Source organism: Falco peregrinus, chromosome 2, assembly GCF_023634155.1.
Source record: "Falco peregrinus isolate bFalPer1 chromosome 2, bFalPer1.pri, whole genome shotgun sequence".
NCBI lineage: Eukaryota > Metazoa > Chordata > Aves > Falconiformes > Falconidae > Falco > Falco peregrinus.
This window is the reverse complement of record NC_073722.1, coordinates 104,958,299-104,976,569: the sequence shown is the minus strand read 5'-3', so window position 1 is coordinate 104,976,569 and position 18,271 is coordinate 104,958,299. Positions and strand designations below refer to the sequence as shown.

Below are 18,271 nucleotides of genomic sequence, written 5' to 3'. Positions count from 1 at the left end.
ACAGCATTTAGAGCTGTAATAACACTCTCCTCCTATATTTAATAGCCATTAAGAAAAAGAAAGATGTCTATGTACAAAACCAATCACTCAATGAAAAGCTGAAAAAGGGCCCCAAAGCCACCTCAGCCTATGCTGTGGATTGGGAGGGCACAGTGGAAGTTTTAATTGCTCGAGTACTCTTTATACAATGAAATATTCCCGTGGAAGCCTCTGCTTCATGGCCTTGCTGCAGACAATTTTGTTTATTCATCTCTGATTATAACAATTTGTGGTGCATTTTGTTCATAAGTATCACAAGGCTTGTCACCTAACCACACTCTGTACAGTGCATTAACCACTCTAAGGACACTGGGTGCCTTGCAAGTTGCACACAACATTCACCTTCCATACAACACTTTGCAAACAGCAGCGTAGCAGCATGCAAATGCAGAGAAACAATGCAGAAAAAAGGTAATTCCCTACTGGTTAAGGACAGAGACCAGGAGAAACAACTGATACAAACACATTCCAATGAAAACAAGTCTTGCTATGATCCTGGAAAGTGGGACAGCAAAAAAGGGCCTCGGCAAACTGGGACTTTCTGATCACAAACATCAGGTCAGGACAGCAAAGCTGTAGTTCCAGCACGTCTATATGGCACACCAGAAAGTTAACTACTGTATTATAAAAAGGCCAGGAAATGGGAGTGAATCAAGGGTTAGGGTTTGTCCACCGAAGTTTGTGGATACCAAAGAGAAGTCTTCCCAGCACACCAACTGCCAGAGTGGACACAAAGTTAATGAGACTGCAGGTACATGTGCACTTTTGGAAACAAGAGGATTGCCATATGCACTGAAAACAGAGTGAAACAGTTTTTCGGTGCATCTCAAAACTGTCCCTATGGCTTTTGCCAACAGAACGACTACTATACCATTGACTGCCATCTCTGCTTGCCAAGCATTAAAAATTGTCTCCAGAGACCTGCAGTGTAGACAGCTTTCAGGAAACAAACTAATGTGATTATGGGTTACAACAGATCGTGAGAGCCCAGGTATAGTACGAGTTAGATCCAGACACAGTTATCAGCCTGAAGCAGAAGCCTTGTCCTTAAGGAGGCACATAGGCGGCAGAGCTGGTACTTGAGGAGACCAAGGTGCTCCTCATGTGAGGAGAGGCATCATATCCAGACCTGGAAGCAAAATCCACAACAGGCATGTACACAGAGAAAAGAAATTCTAGATGGCAGCAAGCTATAATGGAGATGACTGAAAAAAGCTTACTAAGAGAACCTGAAATCAAATACCAGTTAAAATGGAAGAATTTTCTTGCCAAATTCCTTCACTTGAGGACTGTGTAATTAGGCCAGGAAAAGCACAACAGAATATGCTATAGAGAATAGTCCTGCACCAGCTTGTTAACCCAGCAGGCCCCTTCCACCTCCAAAGTCTGCATTTCATAGCAGGTACCTAAAGGGTATAGATTACACCAGGTGGTAAGCCAACAATTCCGATCTCATCATGGAATTAAGCCCAGGCCAAGTGCAGGGACCTGTATTTCAGTACACATCAACAGGCTCCCAAGGCTTTTGTTAGCAAGGAAGCACTCCCTTGAAGCAGTGGAGTCATGCCCAAATAACCGACATAAGCTGTTCCGTGCAGTATGTGCCATTGCCATCCTCCGAGCTTACAAGGGTTTAGTCCCCAGCTACCAGATTGCCCACAACATCTTATCTACACTCCACCATTCCCATGGAGAGCTGCAGCAGGGACTCTGGACAGAAATTCAACCAGCATAACCAAACAGAGTCCAACTTACCCTTAAACGTAAGGCCCACACAACGCCACTAGAGGCTACAGGGATGTTGCCGAGACTGTATATAGTGAATACTTCTGAAAATCAAGCATCTGGGTACCACAGTGGAGTTCTCTTTCCCCTACCACCCCATAAAACAAAGCTACCCCAAACAGCAAGCCAGTTTTTTAAAAGGTTGCCGTATATCACCCCTTGTGTGACCTTGCCTGAGTCATGACTGGACCCAGGAGTCTTCCTCTCTCGTTCTGGACTCTAAGTAGATGGCTACACTGCTTCCCTTGAGACCCAGCAAGGCAGAAATAGGAAATGAAATGGAGAACAGGGAGGAAATTCCATCTCCCAACACAAAAAAATTAAGAGGCAGTCACAGAATTCTCCTGGTAAGAGGTAAAGAAATACGTATGCAAGAGTGAAAGCTAGAGACACAGAAATATCTTGTTAAATTTTTACGGTTTAACCACTGAACAAGCTACTTTCTCTCCATAATTTATACCTGAATTGTGTGTCTAGACATGACATCATTTTAAGGTATGCCTTGTGTTCTGTGGTAAGTTTACAATAACCAGAACTTATAATTGCTGTGGTTCAGGTCAGCAAAAGCGGAAAAAATACCCAAAGCCCCTTCTAAGCAGCTGTTCTTGGTAATCGTTTTAGTCTGTTGTTTTCTGTCAAGGAGACAAGGCCTAGCAAATGCTAAAAGCCAACACTGAACCAACTCCCCTTCCTAAAAGTGACGAATACCACAGATAATCTTCATTTCTCAGGCAGCTTTATTTGGTATGGTTCAAATTAAAATAGTGAAGGACAGCCAGATAAGCAAGGGCAATAAAAGCATCTACTGTATGCCTATGGAGACCGACGGCCTACAGACACACTGGACCCTGCCGCACATGTCCATACCATAAACCAGTTATCCAAATCCAGTAAAAGTAAGCCTCTGGGTCGCAGGCAGGATAACAACAAATACCAGCATATTCTCACTATTGAGACATAAATCCTGAGGATACGAAAGCTGGAACCACAGTGTAGTTAACATGCACCAGTCACTCTTACTAGAGGAATGAACCCTGTGGTGATAAGGGCTGCTGGCCAAATGACTTTAATCACATGAGGTGTTGCAATCACTGTCCTGGAGAGCGTGGCCTGAAGCACCCTATCACATCAATGAAGTGGAATTTAGACATTGGAATGACAGGAAAAACTCTGCAACCTGAACACTAAATGATGTTTTGGGGTTTGATGGGTTTTTTGGTTGGGTTGGTTTTTTGGTTGTTGTTTGTTGGTTTTTTGTTTGTTTGTTTTTTAACTAGCATCATAAGCCAGAGACAGCCAAGAAGGAGCAGGAGCTAGGATCAGAGCACACAGGAGGATGCTTCAGTGCATATAAAAACTGTCTTAATGCAGCAAGCACAGACAAACTCCTGTGCTGTCCCATCAAAGGCAACCCAAAGTTCCTAGACAGAAACCTGGATCTACAGGTGCATTGGGTGGAACTCAGTCCATAACATGCATCTCAAAAGGTGCAAATATGTCACACACAGGGAAATAATTAATATTTTTTTCCCCCACAATAGAACAGTTCCAGTTAGAAGGGACTTATGATCATCTAGTCCAACTATCAACTGTTTTTTTGACAGAAACACTAACACTGGTAGGAATGAAATACACATGAAGGTTACACCACAGCACACACCATGCCTCTTCCTGTTACTCAATGGGAAAACAAACTATAGCCACGAAGATACTCAAGATAAGATCAAAGACAATGGGCATCAGCCCCGGATACAAGTTATCGAGGATGAAGCAAGCAAACCTTTTAAGTCAAAAGGATATGTCATAACTATTTGCTGACATCTAAAAGCCATAAAAGACTGTCCAAAATCCAGCTTTTATCACCAGTAAGGAAAGACCCAAAAGACCGAGGACTTGATGACCACTGTCAGTTTTTCTCCATGTCACACAAGTGTTCACAGTTACAAGAATGGGAGTGGGTAGAATCAACATGTTGTTGTGTCTGAAAATAAAATCACCTTCCTTTTCTACACAAGTCCTACAGAGTTTTGTTATATTACTTTTCCTACTTGCATAAGCATCAGTGGTCCAACTCTCCTCCGTATTAGTCAGAAAAACAACTTGACAATTACTTCTTAGCTCTTCCAACACCCACTCAGAAACAGGGAACCACTTCAGCTAATAGCAAACAGGAGAGAGCCCATGCTACTGCACTAATAAGGCTAGATAAGAGGCTGATTATTGCATGCAAACTGAAGCTAGTTTCTATTCAGCTGATTAATGCAGATGCAGATCTATTGCATCCCTGCCTGGATCAATCCACACTGACGTGACATCAATTCACACAGGGATCTGTGCCAGAACAAGGGATTTAACATACTTTCCAAATCACATGCACACCAGGGTCTCAAACCTGGACCAGCAAACCCAGCACACCATTGTAATGATTATTCACAGGGAACAGCCCAAAGTATCACACCATTCAGTGCCACGGTGAGAGCTGGAGAGCAAAGGAAAACCATGACAGATGCTGGCAAAACTGCCCCGAGATAGCTGATGCTCAAGAGTGGTGGTGAAAAGGAGAAAGCAGCCACTGCTTTTCAGTGCCGGGTAAGTAAAGAGCAGCAGTGAGAACACCATTGCTCACTGGATACCAAGGGAGCAAGCACATTCCTGCCCAAATGGTGCAGCTGACCCATTATATTCTCTGTCCCAACCTGAGTGTACATTAGGGTCTACAGCTGGCTTATAATGAAAATCTGAAGTCATCAAGGCTGTTCTGGCTTCAGTTCTTGTTAAAGATGTTGAACATCAGCCCAGGTTTGGTCAAAAGGTTACACAGGTTTTCAAATCATTCCAGCTTGCAGTGACCAAAGGTTGATTTAGGGTTTGCTGTCAGAGCATATTCTCATTTACAGTCCTACAAGCTGCCATAAAAAGCCAGGTGAAGATCAGAGTTTCTGCCGATTTGAGATATAAACAAGGTACAACACCATGTGGATAGGAAAAAGGATACTCACTCGCTCTGGGATCATCACGACTCCAAGGACAAAGGACAGATAAATAATCAGCTTTTTATATACTTCAGGAATATGTTCCTCTCTTTCTCCTGTTTTTAATGCTTTTAATGACTTTCAAGAGAGAAACTTACTTTTACCCTGTCTCTCCTGCTTAAACCAACAAAGACCAAAGCTTAACAGCTGAACTTGCAGCAAAAAAAACCAGATTGCAGGGTGAAATTTTACATCCCAGAGTTTATAGTATTCACATTTGTCCAGGTCTAGGAGTGCAGAGTGTCAAAGGACACTCACTCTAGGGGAAAAAAAAAAAAAGTCTCCACTAGACAGAGATATCTAAATGCTCATTCACATCCCCCATTAAGTGTATGAAGAATCTTGTTACTTACTGTTCTGTGAAGAGCTTCCAGTTCTTTGGTTAGCAGCCTAGCTACCACTGCTAGTAGTCATTCTGCTTCCCTAAGACAAGTGCAGGGCAAGACTGATACCTTTGTACAGACACATCATACTGTAAATTAATTTGAACTACTCACATAGCAAGGAGGATGGTTTATCTTCCTGTGTAGCTAATAAAAAGCTGCTGTCTCGCTGCGAGTGCTAATATTAAGACAAAAGCAAGAATCTTCAAGTTTATGTTATGTTAAACATAAACCACTACAAAGCCTCTGCATCCCACCCAGACAGACTAGATGCAAGAGAAATAACTGCTTATTTATGTTTCCACAAGGACTAGCAAGTACATCACAGCAGGACAGTGTTCAAGGCAACTTTGGCAGATCACACTGGGAGATGTGTTCAGCAGATAACACAACTGGAGAATGCTTGAAAAGCCACTGTTTGCTTAATCACTTGAGGGTAAGTTTGAAAAGATCAAATAAGCCAAGTTTAGGAGTAGCTTGTTCCCCTTATTTAATGGCCTATAATATTTTACAGTGCAAAGCCCTGCAGCAATACAGCTAGCTGCGGCCTTTGGAGCCATCACTACACAAGTACTATGAGCCATATGGATTTAACAACTCTCAGCACCAGTAAAAAGAAAACCAGAACCTTTGTTACTTAAGCACAGGCCTCTACCATTGAAGCTAAAAAACACTGGCTGACAACAGCAATAGGTTTGTCTCTATTGCCCAAATTGGCCACTGGAGAAGAACTAATTAACCAAGATACTTCACAATTTCTGCCAGTGTCTCAATGGTACCACAGCAGTTTCTACAGCAGAAAACACTCCTCCCATGAGAACAAGACCTGACACCTTCAACAGAAACCTCTAGCACTTGATCTGGGGAGCCACATTTGACATGGTCACTGGCAGCGGGAAGTAGTCTAAATAAAGCCCATCTGCCATGAATGTTCTTCAAGGTTTTTAAAATTAAGGACCACCTACCAATCAACATGGGCACCTGCACTGTCCACAGTGGATATACACCAAAGACTTCTTCAGCATTACTGCTACAAAAGTCATCGTTTACAAACAAATTAAACATCAAATTATGAATCCTGCCTGGGTCTGTTTTCTTCTTTTATGCTTGTGTAACAAGGAGCATATTTCATGTAGAGGAAAAAAAACCAAAAATATTGTAGCATTTTCTTCCACCATCTCCTAGTGTCTCCACAATCAGGTAAGGACTATGACATCTCCTCATCACGTATTTCTATAATCCTTCTGACTTCGTTAGAACTGTTGCTCAAACTAATTTAAGCCATTGCCTTGGGCAATCTTGCACCCCACTCTTAATTACTGCAATGTGCTTCTATTAGATCTGCCTGCGGTAGAGGCATCAGCCATCCATGGCATTGCAAGACTTAATGAACAGCAAATAAGTCACAAGCATTATTAGTTTTTGCGTTACTCATTTGATGGCATTAGCAACCAGAAAACCGCAAATGTTACAAGAATTTTCCTGTCAAGAAAGAACACATGTAAGATGTGGTTGCATCTGTAGTATGACCCTGATGTTGCCTTTCTTATATGCTGCACCCATTGCTACGCATCTCGAAACATCTGTGCCTTTCCAGTGACTGATTATCCAGAGACACGCAACAGTGCTCTGTATCTATAAGAGGCCGGGGACTGAACCCTGAGTTTATTACAGAAAAGAGCTGGAGTAAGCTGCTTGCCAGAAATCCAAACTCTAGCCAATAAGTCCCTCCAGGCTCACTTGGAAAGGTCTTGTAACCTCATTGCCGTATGCCTGCTGGGCTCAAAATGAAATGCAAACTTGCATGTTACTTGTGGATTTGGACACACTATCTAAGGAGGAGACAAATCAGGAGCCTGAGCAAGAAGCATATGTTATGAGCCTAGAATAAAATTTATCAGTCTTCAATGAACTTCATGACAGGGGATTTTCACAGAGCCATTCCTTAATGTCTTTCCTGCTTTGGTGGTTGAGGGACCTAGTACAACCTGTTTAAATCATGATGTTTCACTCTCTTACACATTTTGATAAATATTTTATTAAAATGTTGTTCAAAATCTAGCTCATGGTGCACAGAATCATAGCTGATTTCCTCAGAAAGTTCACCAGCAAGTTTTTCCCAGCCTTCATTTATTTAGGAACTGTAAAGTTGCTGAAGACCCATTCAACAAGTGTTCTTTACACTGCAGTAACAATCAGGATATCGTGCAGTGCTACCCTTGTTTAGGAACTGATTAAATGTTTCCTACTTCTTGTAATCACAAGCGTGTAGTCATTAAAATGAGTCTGTACCAACTTCTCGTCCAGTTTTTGAAAAACATATTAGCCCTTAATGACTATGTTATTTTTAGAAAAGCTCATTTGTGCTGATGCCATTTTCAGTTGCATATGTAGCATGCACCTAATAACTACTCTAGCTAGTAATCAAAGTTAACCAATATAATTATTTAACAGTACAACATATTCAAGTCCCATCAACTACAAAAGGCATATTCCTTTCCCAGCCAAATACTTTCCTTCAGATACAGATGCAACACACCCCTTATGGTGTTTAAGATCACAGGGCTCAGATGTGCAGCACCAATTCGGAATAGCTTTCACATGAATTAAGCAGGAACAAGGCTGAAGTCCCCGTAGATGCTGAAACCTGACCTCTCCGAGAAACACTGACACACACACATGCAGGCACCCCTCCCCATAAGCATTTTAAGTGCTGTGTGTCAGGCAGTCTCATGGATCCATCAGTAGTAAACGTTACACCTGGTCAGAGCGTTTGTAGCACCAGACTCCAGCACGGCATTTCTTCTCCCGAGTTTAGGGCACAGCTTCACTCTACTACCTTCCACAGACTCCATTCCCTCCCCCAGGACCCCACCACCTTCAGAATCTTGTTCCATTTAAAGGTTCGTGCATTTGATTACTCCTGCCTTTCTGACTGTCCTTAACAAAACCTCACTTTATATTTCTGCCCATCTCTACAATTTAGTCAAGATTTGACTGCATTTTAATCCTAGTCTACCACGTACTCCCAGTACTGCTCAGCCTCCAACACACTGAGATCTCATCAGAGCACGCTCTCCGTTCCTGAACTTTAAAATGAAACAGTGAGCCATACTGGACTGAGAACAGTCCCCGGTACAACTTCGTTTGATACACCCACCTGCACTCACACAGTCTGAACCCTTACTAATTACAGCACAGGGGTTCATTGAGTGAACTGTGTATTTTGAAGTTGCTCCACCTAACGTACGTTCCTGTAGCTTCCCAAATGGAGCTGTACTAACTTTGCTGCCTTTATCCTGCTAACTAGCTCACGGAGAGAAGACATGATGTTGGAATGGCACGCACTGAACATGGCTTTGCCTAGCACTTTGCCACGTTAAACTGAAATTTAGCTCCAGTAGAAATTATCATTTGGGAGAACACTTTTGCTTCCCCTTTTAATAACCAGGAACTGAATAAGAATAGAATCTAGGATTCATTAACATGGGAATTTGACACCTACCTCTTGCTTTCACCTTGAAGCTTTCTACAAAACATGAAACCAGTCTCACACTTCTCCATCAAATCCACTTCTGCTCCTACTCCTGGATTGCAATCCCAGTTCCACCTGCAATCCAGTTCCTTGCAATCCCATTTCCACCTGGCAAGGCATCCCAGAATAGTCGTAACAGCTGTACTGGGGATTTAGTTCCCCAATAAATCTCTTCTGCCTGAAGAAAGCTTTTGTGTGGATGAGGCTCACCCTGCTTAGGTACTGCACTTGCATAAACTCTTTATTAAGTCAGTATTTTCAAGTAGCCCACAACTGGAATTAGTTATCATAGAAGACAACTGTTATTGTACCAATTGTGTTAACTCATTTAAGAAAAAGCCTACATTAAAAAAAAAAAAAAGGCAGGGGGGGAGGTCCCTAAGGAGGATCTCCATCTGCCTCACCCCTAAAGCTTGACTCGGGTTCAGCTTGCTACCAACTGCACTGCTCCCTGTAAACTCTACGTCCTTCTTTCCCCTTTGTCTTGCAACACCTTATACCCTTCTTACCACTTACACATGCAAACAGTTTGCACTGTCAACAGCTTTGTTTAACATTATTAGAAAACTCTTTGCAAAAAGAGTACTTTAGCCTGTCCATCTGCTGTCTGTGGAAAGCTCGCAGTGAAGTCTCCCATCTTCAGGAATTTCCTTCACTCTCATGTCTTTAAACCTCAGCACTATGAGATATTCCTCCATCACATACCAAGTGACAACTCATTATTAGAACAGCCCTGCACAGGAATCTTTGAACTCATGTGGTGCAAAGTTCTCATCTCTCCTCCAGTATGTGAAAAGACAGAAATAAGAGACAACAGCAGGACTCTGAACTCAGAGTCAACACGTAGAGGTGAAGGTTATATCTAGGGATGAAAACCAGGAATATTCCCCTCATCCCTCCCTTATCCTCATCAACATTAACATCTACATAAGTCTCCACTGCTTCTAGGGCCAGACATCCAGGATAATTAAAAGTAAATAAATTACTGCACTCAAAAGATATGCATATCAGGCATTACTGGGTCACTCAAGTATTCTCCTGGAAGAAATGTAACAAGTTCTTCCTCAAGGAACCACCCCATTCAATGTTGCTGTCAAACGTGTTAAGTCCACACATTTCATAATGAAACCCTTGAAAAGCGATGGGGAGGGAGCTGTGATTTCATAAGTGTTATGCTCAAAAATTAAGCACAAAGCAGCTTGTTAAATGGGCAACTGCCTTGCAAATCCAGTGAAAGAAAGATACTCCTCTTCACTGCCACCCCTTCCAACTGTAGGCATTCCATGTTAAAGGCCTAAGCCTCACTCTCTAGTCCTGATCAAAAAACCAAATAAGTTATTGCAGCAGCCAGGAAGCTCAAAACCAGCTTCAGTGGGTGGTTTTAATTCTTCTGCCACTGTTATCTGTAATTCACTTGAAAGGCATTAAAACAAACAGTGAACACCAGTTAGGAACTATTCATCTCATTTAGCTCTTTCACATGCAACTAGTAGTGTGGTGTGCACTCCAAAAATTGCTAACTTGTAATAAACACAACCCCTCCCTTCCTCCACCACCTCTAACAGGAATTTGTCTAGAAAAAAAGAAAAAGGGTGGAGTTTTTCAGGAGAATGTTTTTCATTATTTTGGTACTAACTACATTTGCAGGACTGACATCATAAAGTGTCACATCCTCCTTTTTCCAGAGGAGGCCACCACAGCTGCTGCATGAACTTTCCAGCATGCTCTGCATCAGTCCGAAGTCCTTAACCTGGTCAGAAGTGATGGCTTAGTTAAGTTCTCCAACCTTTGGGCTATTTTCATGTGACTCTTAATAACAGCAACCGTCTACACAAAATTGCTTCCTCCAGGTCATCCCTCCTTTATCCTTAATGGTCCAGCAACATCAACTCATCCCACAAAGGTTAGGAAGGCAGGCAGCAAAACTAGTAGCCGTCACAAGATATCTCCAGATTTGGATACTGGAAATCAAAGGATCCAGCCCTCACACATCCCAACCATCTGTGAAAGCAGCAAATACGTCACATGGGCTAACTCCCCAAGTTATGAACACTCAGCCTCAGCTCTCATCATTATACACTTCTCTGACTCCTCCAAAAGGGCAAGAGTACATCTTGTGTAACTCATGTTCAGACAGGTTTTCAGGGAGATCATTCCGCTAGCTGTGGCTTACCAAAATAAATATTTAAAAGGAAACAAAAAAAGTGTCCTGTCCATCTTGTCCATTCACTTCTCTTCGAGCTGATGACTGTCCTCAGGATTAGAGTTTAGCATGAGCTGGTGATAATTATTCTAGAATAATACACTAGTGGTAATTACTCTTACTCTCCCTGCAGCAAAAGCAGAATTGCTTCTATGTCAGAAGCATTTCTAAACCTAATGAAATCAAAGCCATCTCTGTTTTTGTTAGGCCATCCTTCTTTTGCAAGATTTCACCACAGTTTGTGAAGTCTGATAAGACCAAATACTTTAAAAACCCAACTAACCAACCCCTCCCCAAACCAAACGTGAACTGCAAACCCATTGAAGGATACAGCCCTCATGGATTTGAAAAAAAAAAAAAAATTACAAAAAAGGGGGAGGGTGGGCAGGGAGAATAAAGAAGTCAGCTGTGTTTTGAAATCCCCTCCAATTCCTAGGCAGATTTAGAAGTTCACAAAATAGATTTATTATCCCAGGGGCTGTAATAAGGTGAGTCTTACATATGGGAAAAAGCCACTCCCTTCCAATAGCCTCAAGAAAATAAAAGGTCCATCATAATGAGGAAGAATGGGAAATAAGTGATAATTCTGGGGGAAGACAGCTCTGAAGAGAACATCTACATGAGAAAGTAGTGAGTTAAAAGCACAGGCCTGAAGAAGGCAGTAAGGATTATGAAAGGAAGATGAACACTGTCAAGAGGTTGTCGTATGGGCTTTTCATACCTCTCACCCACACCTCTCAAATTCTAGAGGTCACCCAGGCGCACAAGTTTCAATATCTAACTAATCAACCACCCAAGAGGTGCCTAAGAGTGCTTAAAGAAATCTAATAGAAAATACTTAAAGGCTTTCAGGTCCACCACCCTCAAATCTTTGTTTGAGTCAAGAGAAAGAGATATGCAGTGCCCAACATTTCCACTCTTCCATTCTCCCGGCTAATCAAACTGATCCCATCAGAAAGTCCTAACCTGCTAAAACACACATTAGTGCCAGAGGCGAGTAAGAATTGGCATTGTTTGCCATTCAGTAACTAGCTACTGAAGTCAAAGGTCTACTTTTTCCACCCCCCTGCCTCGAGCTCTCCTTACAGGCTCACAGCAGAGTTCCGAGAGCACTGTGTCCCCTCAGCTGACCTTACAAGCAACAACCTGAAAATGTCACTCACCTACCCCTGTGACCAGCACATTAACTCCTCAATGAAAGCATTTTCTTTCTGTGGACCTTTTCCTAGTTGTTTATCTGCTTTGTAGAGTGTAGAACCCTTTATGTTCTTTACAGGATCGTAAGCAATCAAAGCAGGATGCATTGAAACCAGCATTGCCTACATCAGCTTCAGTCACCAATTGAAAATATTTTTGACAACATTTTTGACAACAATTGCCTCTAATATAGCCCAGCTCATCAGCACTTCCCTGCTTTGTCACCGAAGCAGATAAAAAGACCTCAAGAGCCTCCCAGCCTCAAGGCAGAACCAACCCAACCCATCTCTAATGGGCAGAAATTAAGACCCTACTCAATTCTGTAGACCATCTATTCTAATAATTCACCATTTTTGGTCTTTCCAGCAATTCTAGGATCACAATTGCTACTGTACTGTTTTTATACACTAAAGACTGTTGCACAGAAGATGAAACTTCTTTAGGAAGCAGCAACAGTGGCAGAGACATGAAAGAGCGGTCCCTCGCTACTGGCATCTGTTCTGTATAATGGCAGAACCTGCTTTACTATAGTAGTAGGAGCTCAGAAGCTCAAGTCAACTACCCAGGATGTCCTCCTCAGCTCTTTCTCCTGCTGCATCCCACCACCTCCCAGAAAACACGCCCATCTTATAGTTCTATCAGGACCTATGGACAGGCAGAAGTTGTTAAAGCAGCCCCACATGCATGTCTATTTTGACAACAGTTGGCAGAACCCTGCCAGCATGGTGAGAATGACCCCAGCAGACCAGATACACAGAGTCTTGCAGCCTGATCCCGTGTTAGCCCTGCCCAAGTTAAGGTTATGTCCACTGCTATTAGAAATAAGGCAAATTAATAGGAAAGACATTAACTATAAATAGGTGGGTCTGTCACTTGTGAATTAAGAATTACAAAGCTAAGACAAACAGTAGCATCCAATATATTTGGGAAAGCAAACAAATACCTTCTCAAAATACAAAAGATTCTTTACATACCACAGTAATTTGATGGGAGCTAAAACAATTGGAAGAATGTAACAGTACAGCATACAGCTTTTCTAATTATGTTAAGATAACATCTGCAGATATTTAGCACTCCAAATATTTTGACGTTAGGTGCTGAATAAAATTCTCCCTGTTCAGATTAAAAATGTCCAAAAAAAATGAAACCACTCAGATGCTGGAATGCAGTGTCAGAATCTTTGGAAATCCGACAGGGATTTTTTTTTTTTTTTTGACTGTGTATCAAGAGAAGATGAACATTTAGAAATTGTTCGAGTAGTCACACAGCACTGATGCCAGAAAGCGCTCTCAGCAGGCTGTGTATTCTTCCAACAGTGACCACACACTCCAGGAACTCCTCAGAAAATTTGATCAAGGGTGACACATGTTATGCCTGAAGCCAAAGGTTGCTGCATGGTCAGCATGCTGATGGGAGTGGATAGGAATTGGGTGACACATTGTAGAGTAGTTTAATACAGGACAGAAGGTCCACCTGAAGTTTCCCAAAGAGGCCATCAGAAACACAAGCAGGAGGAGGTATAACATATGGAGGAGCAGGAGGTGTATGATACAGAAGAAAACATAAGGGAAGCTACTATCCAACACTTGTGTACACAAACATCATTACTCAGAAAGCTGCTGTCATACATCAGCAATTCCATCAAAGGTGATCAACTTGTTTTAATGTTTTTTTATGAAATATTTTCGAAGGTAGGTTTGCAGAGTTAGTTAGTACATTTTACTACATACTTACTAATTGCTTTACTAACTAGACAATTATTACAAAACTCAGGTTGCACTTAGTCTATAACATGTATTCACATACTTCACTTATTGTATTTAAGCAACATTAAATTTTGGAATGAGAAGATATTTTTAGAAGCAAATTTGCTGTGTGGAACCAAATGTTGGACTTTAAAACAAAGATCTCAAAATTTAAAAGCAAAGTCATATTTCACTAAAGGAATTCTTGAGCCAGAGTCTAGTACAGAACTACACAGGTGCAAGGATCTGTGCTAGATCCAGACTTGAAAGGAAGGTGCCTCAGCCTGCCAGACATTTGCAGCATGGAACTGCCCTGCTATCCAGGAGCACCAAGACAGCTTTCCCTGGGAGCATTTCACTGTTGGGACAGAAGCTTTTGTTTTGGTTATGGCAGGAGTTGGACTCTGCTGGAGTGGGAAAACATCACTGTCCTAGGATTTAGCAGCAGTAGGAACAGACTGCAATGCCCCGACTCCCACTGTCTTCTCTTATATTTTCTCAGTTTCTAAGGGTATGATGAGGGATGCTCAGTAGCAGTGAAAAGCTACTGTGATATTATGGGAAACAGTACTCCATAACCTTCATGCTGTATTTTCACATAGATTGACAGTTCTATGTTTAACAGTTCACAGGGGAGCAAACCAAGACCTGGAGAAGTAAGGTCCCATTAACACCAGTTTGAATACCCTTCTTTTTAGAGCACTTTAATGGGCTTTCAGACTTTCAGGTCTCTAGTTTTGATGTTCATTCTCATGGCCTCATCAAATTTTCTATCCTAATTGCATTTGCTAGTTTAACATTTTCCTGGCAGTGTTGTTCTGCATCTCTCCTCCAGAGACCAAGAAACTGTGAACCAGCAGTAAAAAAGGAGAGGGTTTTTACACTCTACCATACAGAGACAAAAGTCCTAATTTTCTTATGCTGCTTTCAAAATTGTAAACACATGGGAATCTAAGAGGTTTGAAAAATAGCAGGATGACAAGATGCAAACAATAGTTATTAAAAGTAGATAAAAATATTCCAAGAACTGAAATGGGGGGGTGGGGGGTGTTGGGAAAAAAAAAAAAAAGGAAGTTCTCAAACCATTACTTTAACAAGGCTACTCAAATTTCCTACACTACTTGCATTCTTACAGAAAGAAAAAAACCCAAACAGTAAGCTTGGAATCCCAATGGCATCACTTTAGAGGTGCCAGGGTTACCCTTAGAGCTGCTTCTTGCCCAAACAGCTAAGCTGTCTACCATCAATCTGCTTCTGGGATAAACAGGACACTGGCTACCGTCCCAAATTCAAGCAACATAAATAAGAAAGAAATCTATTTTAGATTTGTAAAGTGAAATAAGACCATGCCTAACTGGAGAGCTCCAGGGCAGTGCTGAGTGCCTGAGCTTGCTAGGGACAGTTTTCTTCTCCCGAGAGATAGCACTTGCCTTTGAACTTTCAGCCATATAGAAAAAAGGCTGAGTTGAAATGTCAGCATCATCTTGGATTCAAATCAATCAGCTTGATGCATGATTGCAATAGCTAAACCACTTCACCTCTGCACTGCCCTCACCCATATGTTCTTTATATCAGCAGTAAGCAGACTGGGTGGCTCAGTGGATTAATTTCCTGTCCTAGGCTTGGGCTCCACTTTAAACAAAACAAAAAACCCTGAAACTGGAAAATAAAAATTAGCATCTACTGACAGCTAAATTCACCAGACTTGTTTGCATCAAGTCTCTTTCTCCATCTGAGAAAGTTGCAAGAAACCCTCTAGGAAGCCCTGATACAACTGGTGATTTTTAACTATCCACTCAACTAGCTGGTCACAGTTCTACTAAAACAATAAAGGAATTAGAGACCTTTCAAATGCTGACATACCTTTGGGTGAGGGCAAAGCCACAAAGGCAAGGGGGATGAGCCCCAAGCAGTGTTCACTTAAAAAAAGGAAACAATTGGAATCAGCCATCCCTGCCTTAGTAAATTAATACCCCACTGAGCAGCAAAATCTCCACCCATTTCTAGAGCTGGGCTTCCTCCAGACCGTGCTGCTCTTTATCAGCTACAAGGCAAGAGTTAAATTCCCACGATAATTTAAATCTAAACAATGTGCAGCCTTCAGCATTAATGTAGGTGCCTGCCAGCTGGTGACAGTTAAGTGGTTACTTACTCCAGCTAAACTTATTAGCTAAGGGTCAAGACACTCTGTAATAATCAAATTGCATTTAACAGCTTGCTTTATCAGTGTGGTATGTTACTGTGGATGAGTAACTGAAGGTGTGTTACAGCAAGCCATTCTCATCGTAAGACTGTCATACTTTGGGGCTAGACACCCACACTGGGCTGTTTCCTTTGTAAAAGAGAAGCTGACCTGTCATTTGGGAGATAACAAGCAAGTATGCATGTCGGAAACAGCTGCACTGCAGCCTTTGACTGATTTCAAGTTCTTTGACTTGGTTTCCTTGGTTCACCCTCCCACCATCCTATCTTCCCTCATAAAATGCTAAAAGAAATAAATTTTAAAAGGGCAAGGAAAGCCTTCCATAAGGACAACTTGTAAAAACAATCCATCCTTCAGATAGGTTACAGTGGCTCCCCAAAGACACCGTTCCAGAACAGCACAAAAAAATGAGCAAGTATCAACCTTGCTCAACAGGGATAAAGAAGGAATCAACAAATAGGATCTCTCAAGCCTCAAGACGCTAAAAACGCTATCAAGACTGAAGAAGGGACCCCACAGCCATACCCATGTACACACAACTCCCAAAACTGCTCTGTGTGCTTCATCAATCCATTATCTCCTGGCTTAGTCTGTCCTACTCATGAAAATGCAATCTTACTATTCCAGGGCCCATTGGGAAAGAAAACTTTTTACTTCAGCCTCTGGAAACAGGAGACATCTTGAAGTGGAAGCTCAAAGCCCTTGTAATTGCCATTCTGCTGACACATGGAGAACAATAGTGACTGTCAATGAATTAGAACACCTGCAACACAGCGAGAAGGAAAGTTAAAAACAGTGCAGGTCTAGTCTGCCTTCAGTCATACCTGCCTCGCATCAGCTTCAAAAGCACCAGCTACACATACAAGTGAAATGAAATATTGAGGAGAAATCTAACTAACACCAAAAAAAAGAAAGCATTTTGAGATTCTACCCTGCTAATTTGCTGTGGCTTCATAACTGCACTGGTTTTGTTTTGTTTCAGTTTAGTTTTCTGTTTTCTTTTGTCTGCTGTTTCCAGGAAGGACCCACACAGATGTAAGCATCTTACCCTCACAGTGGAATCAGAGTTGTAGCAGGAGAGAGTGCAGAAAGGGAAGAGTACAAAAAGTTTTCTACCAGGTTGCCAAAGAGCCCTAAAACCTCTTCTCGGCCTCTTTTACTTGCAATACCATGCAACACTAACATTAAGAATTAACATAAGGAGCAAATAAATGCTTCAGTTTTAAAATTGATACATCTGGACAGCTTGAGCAGCTATGCACACTAGTTAGCAGTGTCAATATTGCTAGAGATTAGAGTGGCACAACCCTGCTGTACTAGGAAGGGGAGGCGGGGGGTTATATATATTTTTTTCCTTTCAAGAATACGGAACTGTTGGTAGCACCAGGTGTTCTAAGGAGGGGGGGGGGTGGGGGGAAGGTAAAAAGAATCTCACACATGAAAGTGAGAGCTTGCTACTGGCTTTCTGCTCACACTCTGCAGACTGTATCCAAGCCCAAAAGAACAGTTCCACCTTGAAAACTGACTGCATAAAATTGTCACCTCATTCTACAGACCTGCTCCTGTGAGATCGCTGCTGACTTTCTCAAACAAGCTTATGTTGGCTTTTTATTTCCACTGAACTCTGCTGAGACAGATCTGGCACTGCGGGAGGGAGCTGGATTCTCTCCTTTACACCAGCAGCACCACTAAGCTGTAATTACTCACACCTGTCCAAACCTAGAGGCACGAATGAGCTGCGCACACGGGCTTCTCGGGTCCTCAGCCAGCCTGAGCTGCAGCTAATTTGGAAATAACTTCTGCCACAATCCTCAGCATCCCTCTTCCCTGCAGCAACAGGTAAAAACCCAAGCTGCACACAGCAGCTTCTCTTCCCAAGGCTCACTTCTTTTAGCAGCATGCTAAAATGCAAAGTTCTCTTCTGCAGACTGCAATTTAGGGTAGCTTTGCCACTTTTTAAGACTTTTCTTGAACTTCTGGGAAGCTATTGTTTCCTCAGCAGCCTGAAGCTGCTGTTTGCAACCATCATTCTTTGTAACTAGGAAGTTGTTTTGTTAGTCAAGAGGTTCACCTGCGTTATGCAATGAGCACCAAGACACCACAGCACAAATTAAGCAAGGTGCAGCTACAAAACAGGAGTTTGAGACGT

At 42.1% G+C, this 18,271-nt stretch overlaps 1 protein-coding gene across 5 annotated transcripts in view; it reads right to left on the bottom strand.

Annotated features, from left to right (window-relative positions):
• The window catches only part of COL26A1 (collagen type XXVI alpha 1 chain), a 195,283-nt gene that overhangs the window by 124,089 nt on the left and 52,923 nt on the right, over positions 1–18,271 (bottom strand). The gene's annotated exons all lie outside the window — the stretch shown is intronic.